The sequence below is a fragment of the Phragmites australis genome, chromosome 24 (genome assembly GCF_958298935.1).
Source record: "Phragmites australis chromosome 24, lpPhrAust1.1, whole genome shotgun sequence".
In the NCBI taxonomy this organism is placed as follows: domain Eukaryota; kingdom Viridiplantae; phylum Streptophyta; class Magnoliopsida; order Poales; family Poaceae; genus Phragmites; species Phragmites australis.
Genome location: NC_084944.1, coordinates 10,719,144 through 10,726,788, shown reverse-complemented (window position 1 = coordinate 10,726,788; position 7,645 = coordinate 10,719,144). Strand labels below are relative to the sequence as shown.

The following is a 7,645-nucleotide window of genomic DNA, read 5'->3' as shown; positions in this document are numbered from 1 at the left end:
TCAAAAATACTAGATTTTTTTATATGTTCCATAATTTATGTGCAACCCATTTTAATTTGACTCATCCAAAAATTCTGTGTATAATTTAAATTAAAATTCTTCAAAAAAGGATACTTTTATAACTTCTAACAATTGTTAGTGCCTTAAATAAATTTCCAAAAAATCTAGAAAAATCACTAAAATTCCTCTTATGTGATGGACTAAATTTTTAAAATTATTTTCAACCCTAGATTATATGGTGAAAAAATAAGTTCCTTTGTAATACTTCATTTATATACATTTTTATCATTTGTAGTTAGTGATGATCAATGACTATCGGTGATTATTAAAGATTTTTAGTTAAACATTAGTTACATTTAGATGTTAGTAACCATAGCTAATTATTATTTTAAATATTTAGTGATAATTATTGATAACTTAAATTATGATTAACTGAAATTAGTAATGATCAGTACTAATTAACATAGTTTGTTGATAATAACAAATATAAAAATTATTATTTTTATAAAATAATTAAGTTATATGTGGATATAATACATTATTTTTAAATAATTAAACACGTTCTCGTAAAATCCTACATATCAATCAAACATATTCGTGTACAATCTCAAATATTTAACCAAACACTCTACTTATATCACTTCATTTGGAACCATTCCGTCCAAGATCATCTCATCCAACATAATTACATCCTATTAAAGTTCATTCAATCAACCAAAGAAACCTAGCGCGGTCCCGAACTGCTGGTGGGCCTGATGTCACACTCACATGCAGGCCACGCATATCTGCGCGTAGGCACCCACGCAGCGGCTGTACAACCTTGCACCAGGTTTCTCAGTTGCTATTAACTTTTACGGCTCTTTGATGTCGTACTCTATATTCGAATATTTGTTTTCGCTAAAACTTGTGAATGTAAATTATTTCACGTGGTCCACCATGTTCATGTTTACCCTGGGTGTCCAAATTTCCAACGTACCATACTGATTGCAATTAAACATACTAGCTAAGTATTTGTGCATAGCAATAAAAATATAAATATTAGATACGGTAATATCAAGTACAAACTTAAAGTATGGAGATATAGATACGGTATGAGAGTGCTGTTGAACGAATACGTCAGGGGCGATACCGTAGTTTGATTTCAGATGGGATCCAAAAAAAAGATTATTCGTTAATTTTTATCCTAATTTTTTATTTATTTTTATTAGTAAGATAGGTCTTATATTCATAGTCGTAACGAGATGGAAAGGCTAGAGGTTGAGAATCGATAGTAAAAGTGAATAAATTATTCAAATTTTAAAGGTTTTTATTATATGAAAGAAAAGTAAGAAAAAAATTATGATAAGAGAATCAATTTGTGTTTTATACAGTAAATTGAACCAAAAGCATGACGGATGATGGCCATAGAGTCACTATGCAAAAATTGTTATGTGATGCTACTAGTCATCAAGGTTTCATTTACCGACCGGAGCTCGGTTACCGAGCTCCGGCGGTAACCGAAAATGCGCGATAACTGCGGTTACCGGTCAAAAATTCAAAAAAATTCGGAGAAAATTCATTCGGCAAATTTTAAATTTTTGCGAAAAAAATCATGTTTTTGCCCTCTCGGTAACCGAGCGGTTTGGGTCGGTTACCGAGCGGTTTGGGTCGGTTACCGAGCGATTTTCTCGCATTTTTGATTCGGTCGGTTACCGAGCAGTTTGGATCGGTAACCGCTCGGTTTTCTCGATTTATCGAGCGGTTTTTATCGAATTTCAGCGCAGTTCAACAAAAAACCTAAAAAAGGGTTCAATCTTGTAAAATCAATAACTAATTCATCCGAGCTTCAAATCAAGTGAAACAAATTTTGTTGGCTTCCTTGTAACATGATCTACATGATAAAAGTATTTATACTCATAAAAAAGTTCAAAATTTTCTGTGAGAAATTTTATTTGTTAAACCAAGGTAAATGCATAGTTTACTCTTTGCTAATCCAAAAATCATGAAACTAATTTTGTTAGTCTTCTTACATGATCCTATATCTTTTAAAAATATATGAACTCATGAATTAGTTATTGTAACATGCATGATTGTGTAAATGTGTTGCGACTAGATTAATTCATAACTGACCCATCACACCTTAAAAATTAGTGAAACCACTTTCATTAGCTTATTTATATTATGATTTACGTAGAAAAAATAATAGTAGACATGAAAAAATTAATTACAGTGATGTTTCTTAACATATTCACTTTATGCTTGTGAACTTTGTAAAAATCATAGAGAATTTAATAAAACTCTAAATAAAGTGAAATCAATTTTAAAGATTCTATTAAAATACGTTTTATACAAGAAAAATATGTGTTTGCATGTTACACTTTTCCTTAGCGTGAGTTAATAATTGAGCCGCACGCTTCAATTTTTTTCATTTTTTTCAAACTTTCTCCCTATAGAATATGATGCAAACGACATTATTTTTGAAAATGTTTTTCACAGAAGTTCTTAGAATTATGTCTAGGTTTTTTTAAGATTTTTTTTAATTTTTTTTAATTTTTTTTATTTTTTCAAATTTTTTGAATTCAAATTTCGGTTACCGAGCGGTTTTTGAAATCGGACCGGACCGGGAAGGTCGGTAACCGCGATTTTTGAGTGGTTACCGACGGTTTTTTAACCCTGCTAGTCATCCGACTTTGAGATGATTATGCCGCCGATAGAAGTTTCACATGAATGTAATTCCACATAGATGTGTACCCTTCCACATCTTGCGGGCTCACCGCATTATTGCCTACCTGCACTCGGCCCACTCCAGTTGGTTTGCTGTCCCGACTGCTGCCAGTTACCACTATGGTGGCCTCCCTCCTTCCTACTGTAGCCAACAAAGGAGAGAAAACCAACCTGAATCTCGTCGTCGTGGTGGGCTCTTTTGTCGGCACCCAAATTTTCAGCCATTGATCGAGATTTAATAGCACACCATCTTCTTCTTCCTCAAGCCTTCTTTCTCATCCCAATCTCTTCTTCAATGTTTGCGAGCTTCTCTCCTGCATCTAGCCCCTGCCTCGTCGTCCTTCTTCCCGCTCTGATAGCCATTGTCACGTTAACCCATCTCCAATAGGTCATTGTTGAGTCGTCCTCGTCACTTACCCTGTCTACCATGGGTCCTTCACCACCTTTATAAGCCAGGGGCATGGTGAGTTTCGAGCCCTAATCCTTCAATCCCAAAACCTTAACCCTAACATCATTGGAGCCTCGCTGAAAAACCTCAACCTCACTGGAGCCCCTGCCTCGCCGTCCTTCACATATGAGGAAGTACGTTTTCGGTCGGAAATAGATATTTCAGGGACTAAACTGACCGATTTGATAGTTCAAGGACTAATTTGAGCCTCTGAGTAAAGTTAGAGACGAAATTAACTATTGTGCCCAGATAAAAAATGAGACGAGAAGGAGAGAGACACCGGACTAGAATTTAGTATTGTACTTTTATTTAGATCATCTCTAATCATATTCTCTGCATTTTATTTCTTTTTTATTCCCCTCACCGTTATCATTCTTTTTATTTTCTCTCATCTTCAACAGCTTATTTTTAAGGAATTCGTGAAGAGAAAGGAAGGAGAATCTCGTTCTAAAGGGAATAATTTTGAGAATCCCTTCACAACGAAAACTATGAATAAAAGCTATTAGAGCGTTAAAGAAAATAAAAATCTTATTCGCGAAAAAAATCTCTTGAGATGCTCTTAACTGTGCGCTGATACTTTAGAACTCGCAGTCTGGCACGTACTACCAACGCAAAACGGGTCACGTGTCCAACCCTCGCGAGTGCCACTTGCCCGTACGGTACGGAGAAGCGGATGACGCTTGGCGGCCTGGCTGGACCGCGTGGTGGGGTCGAACCGATGATCCGATCCGACCCCTTCGTTCGCTTGCTCTGTAGTTCCTCGGACGGTTGGTTCGCGTAGCAGGCGAAGATCACGGCAACCGGATGGATCTCGGCCGGCCGGCCGTCCTGCGGCCGCTGCTCTGTTTATGGACCACCCGCGTCGGCACCTCCTCCACTCGTTGGGAAGGGAACCCTACCCTTGCTCGATATTTGTCTGAGTTCATCTTTGTGGTGGGTTTCGATCTCTTGCTTACACTACCGCTTGATTCCTCGTTTCGGTTGTTCCTGATTCTATATCCGAGGACGCACCTTTTCCGGTTCTTTTGTTCTTCCTTTTAGGGATGGTCATGAAATGTGAATTTATTTTAAGTTCTAACTCAATTAATTAAATAGTTATTTTGATTAGAACAAAATAACTAATCAACTAAAGAGTTAAAATAACTAGTTATACTAACGTATATCTACAGATATTCGTTACAGCTTCACGCCCATCCCTATTCCCTTTTCCAAAATTCGATTTCTTCTGCGTCCACGATGCTTCTTTCAGATTTTGCGACTGTATCAAGATTACCCGGTGAGGATCTTGCCCCCTAATTTCTCGAGTCTGATCTGAAAAGTTTCTGGTTTAAGGTCCGGATCGATCGACTCCTCGATTTAGTATTCGTCTCTCTCTCTCTTTCTTCTTTTTGTTTGCACCCCATCTCGGTTCGATCTCCATCTCTGGGTGTATGAATCTGTGATGGTCTCAAAGAAATCTGTTCGATGGTTCTGTTGTTTGATGCATGAAAGTTCATTTTTTTGGGCGTGCCAGTGATGATTTACGGACATGGTGAATTCTGGATGAATGTGCTGGTGCACAGGCATTGTGATATGCATTCATGAGGCGTTCATCTGAGGCACGCACACGCATGAATCTTTCTCTTTGGCTGCAACCTCTATACCCAAATCGATTAATTTCCTCTCAGTCTAGCATCGAAATCTTGTTGCAGAACTGCAGCCACAGAAAAATCGGTGCTCGTCTTTTCCCTTTTGCGACCAGCTGTTCTTCATCTTGCAAAGTTCCATCTCTCTCTGTCTGACAGTCTGAACGCGTTATGCTTGGGCCCGGCGTGCCAATGATGATTTCGAATTCTGGATGAATGCGCTTGCGCACAGCCAGCCATAGTGATAATTCATCCGAGGCGTTCATCTGAGGCACGCGCCCACGCACGCATGCTTGTTTCGATCTGAGCTTTCTGCGGCTTATCCATGGATCAGTTTTGTTTTGCATCGCCGCTTCTTAAATTTGGAGTCTGATTGACCTGTTGCTTGGTCTCTTGATGTTAATTTCCTGGTGTTGCCTGGGCGACGATTGGTTTCTGGCATGCACATGATGGACGTGTTCCTGTTCCTGCCCTGCCTCCGGTCTGCTCTAGGCGTGTCGATGAACTGAAGGAGCCCAACTCTGCTACCAGAAGGTAACTCGAATATTTTTACTAGATGTAAATTTCATCGTGCTTCCTAAGTTCCAGCGCCTGAAAACTCGATTGAGTTCACGCAATGGGTGTGAACGTTCATCTTCTTCGCTAGAAGGTTTTCTCTGACAGGATTCTCCATCTCCAGGGAGGTCAGCGAGCGCGAGGGTAGAGCAGCGAGGTGGCGGGTACGCTGTCGGCAGCGGGATGGCTGCCGGATAGGCTAGTGCCAGGGTAGGGGAGACAAATCGATGGTCTCGATAGAGCCTGATTAGCACGGAGGGAGCGATAGGCGTAGATCTAGCGGCAAAGATGCCGCCAGAGACGATCAGAGACGGGCAGGGTGGGGGCAAATGTAACTACAACGAGAAACGGCGAGAAGGTGAGGTACCAGCGGTACAAGACAATCTTTGATCCATTGGATCAACATCCGACGGTCAATATCTGTTAACTGAAAATTAGGGTAATTTTAGATGTCTGAAATATAGGGTCGCCCAAATTTCACATCTTTGTTCCCTTGGTCATCTTGTTCGCTTGGTCTGCTTCAAAAATGATAGTAGAACCGAAACCAGTGAGTTATTAAGCGCCGAATCCTGTTTCCTTTCGTGGCACTATGTGGCCGTCAGTGCCAAGAGCTGTAGTTCTGGTTCTGTGCAGAAAGAAAAGGTATGCATGAATAAACTGTCCAGGTATGCATGAACAAACTGTCCAGCGAGAATTATAATTCGCTTGTGGGCTTGAAAAGCTGTTCAACTCGTTGCGATTTAGGGTTACATACAATTGATAACAATGAAGCATCAGTAATGCAGCAAGCAGATACATGACATTTGGTCCCACTTCTTAGGTATGAGAACAGAGGAATTCATGACATTGTTTTGCCTGGTTAACCCGTCTATTGCTTTATGCCTAAATTCATGACACAAAACACAATAAAACTGTGCAATTGATGCCTAACTATATCCTTTCACTGAATATGAATACAAATCTGAATTGAACATCTAGTCAATGTGGCAGGACGTGGATAACTGGTGAATACCAAGATACTTTGACATTTTATCCTCCAAATTAGCTCATGTGATCATTCGGATTCATAATTTACTTCAATAAGAGCATCTCTAACAGGTTCCCAATCCGGCTTTGTATAGCCAAATATAAGGAATCTGGTCCAAAACATGCCTTCCAACATACGCCCAATTCAATGCCCAAAACTTACCGACGTCCAAAATCAGTGCTCTCACTAGTCACATGTTGGGAGCACCCCTCGCTCCCAAAACGCCTGATTGCCCCAGGCCCACCCCCTTGTCCGCACGCAAATGCACTCCCTGCAACTCCACCACCCATCGCCGGGCTCGGTGCTCGAAACCGTTGGCCCACTCAACGTTCCCAAAGCCACCGCCATCCGCATTGCTCCGCTTGCCACCACAGGCTCCGGCGGGAGCAGCCGGCCACACTACAACCCAGCACCGCAACCCCGTGCACACGTTGTTGCTCATCGTTGGCATGTTCGTGCCATCGTCAGAGCGGCACCCCACCGCACTTCCGCACGAGACCCGCCCGAAGCCGCTGACTGTCCGCATCACTCCACCCGACAGCTCTCGTCGCTCCCAACGCCTCCGCCCTGTGCGCTCCCGCTGGTGCTGACCCGCAGTAGGTGCAGATGACAAACTGTGCGCCGCAGAGGAGCCCTCCCGTAGCGTCCGCACCAAAGCTCCATCGAGGTGGAGGCGGAGATGGAGGTGCTCGCATCGAAGGCCATGACGGCGTCGGCGACGGAGGGGAAGGGTGGGGGCGGGCTGACGGGCGCGGCATCGAGAGCAGAGGTGGCCTCGCGGAGCGAGGACTGGAGGCGGTGGATGACGGCGGTGGGGATCTCCATTAGCTCATGAAGAGAAAAGGGAGAGATGATATGTGAGGTCCATCCGTCGGTGATACAAGAGAGGAAATATAGGGAATAGGATACTGGGAGTCTGTTGCAGAGGAAGGAGATTTAAAGAAAAAATATTATTAAGAAGGCTCACTATATAGAAATATATGGAGTGAGTTTTTAGGCATCTCTCGGAGATGCTCTAAGATAAGGACAATGCTTTTGTAGACTTTGAATACAAATGCAAATACTATGGATAAAGTAACACTTTATGCCAAATTCTATAATCCACGTTTTTTTTGCGGTTTGGAATATGAATTTGAACAGGAGAATAATTCTAATTGGGTGGAAAACGTAAACTATATTTGTATCATATCGATTGAGCTGAAAGATACACATGATTTATGTCCATTTTGCGAATTGTTTATATATATTTTTTTAATATTTTCAAGAATATATGCCCATTTGAAAAAA

At 41.3% G+C, this 7,645-nt stretch overlaps 1 non-coding gene across 1 annotated transcript; it reads left to right on the top strand.

The window, feature by feature from the left end:
• Positions 1-4,655: 4,655 nt before the first annotated feature.
• On the top strand, positions 4,656-4,755 carry LOC133908109 (small nucleolar RNA Z188). The gene has a single exon (XR_009908081.1). It is a non-coding gene; the product is annotated as a small nucleolar RNA Z188 (small nucleolar RNA).
• The last annotated feature ends 2,890 nt before the right edge of the window (positions 4,756-7,645 follow it).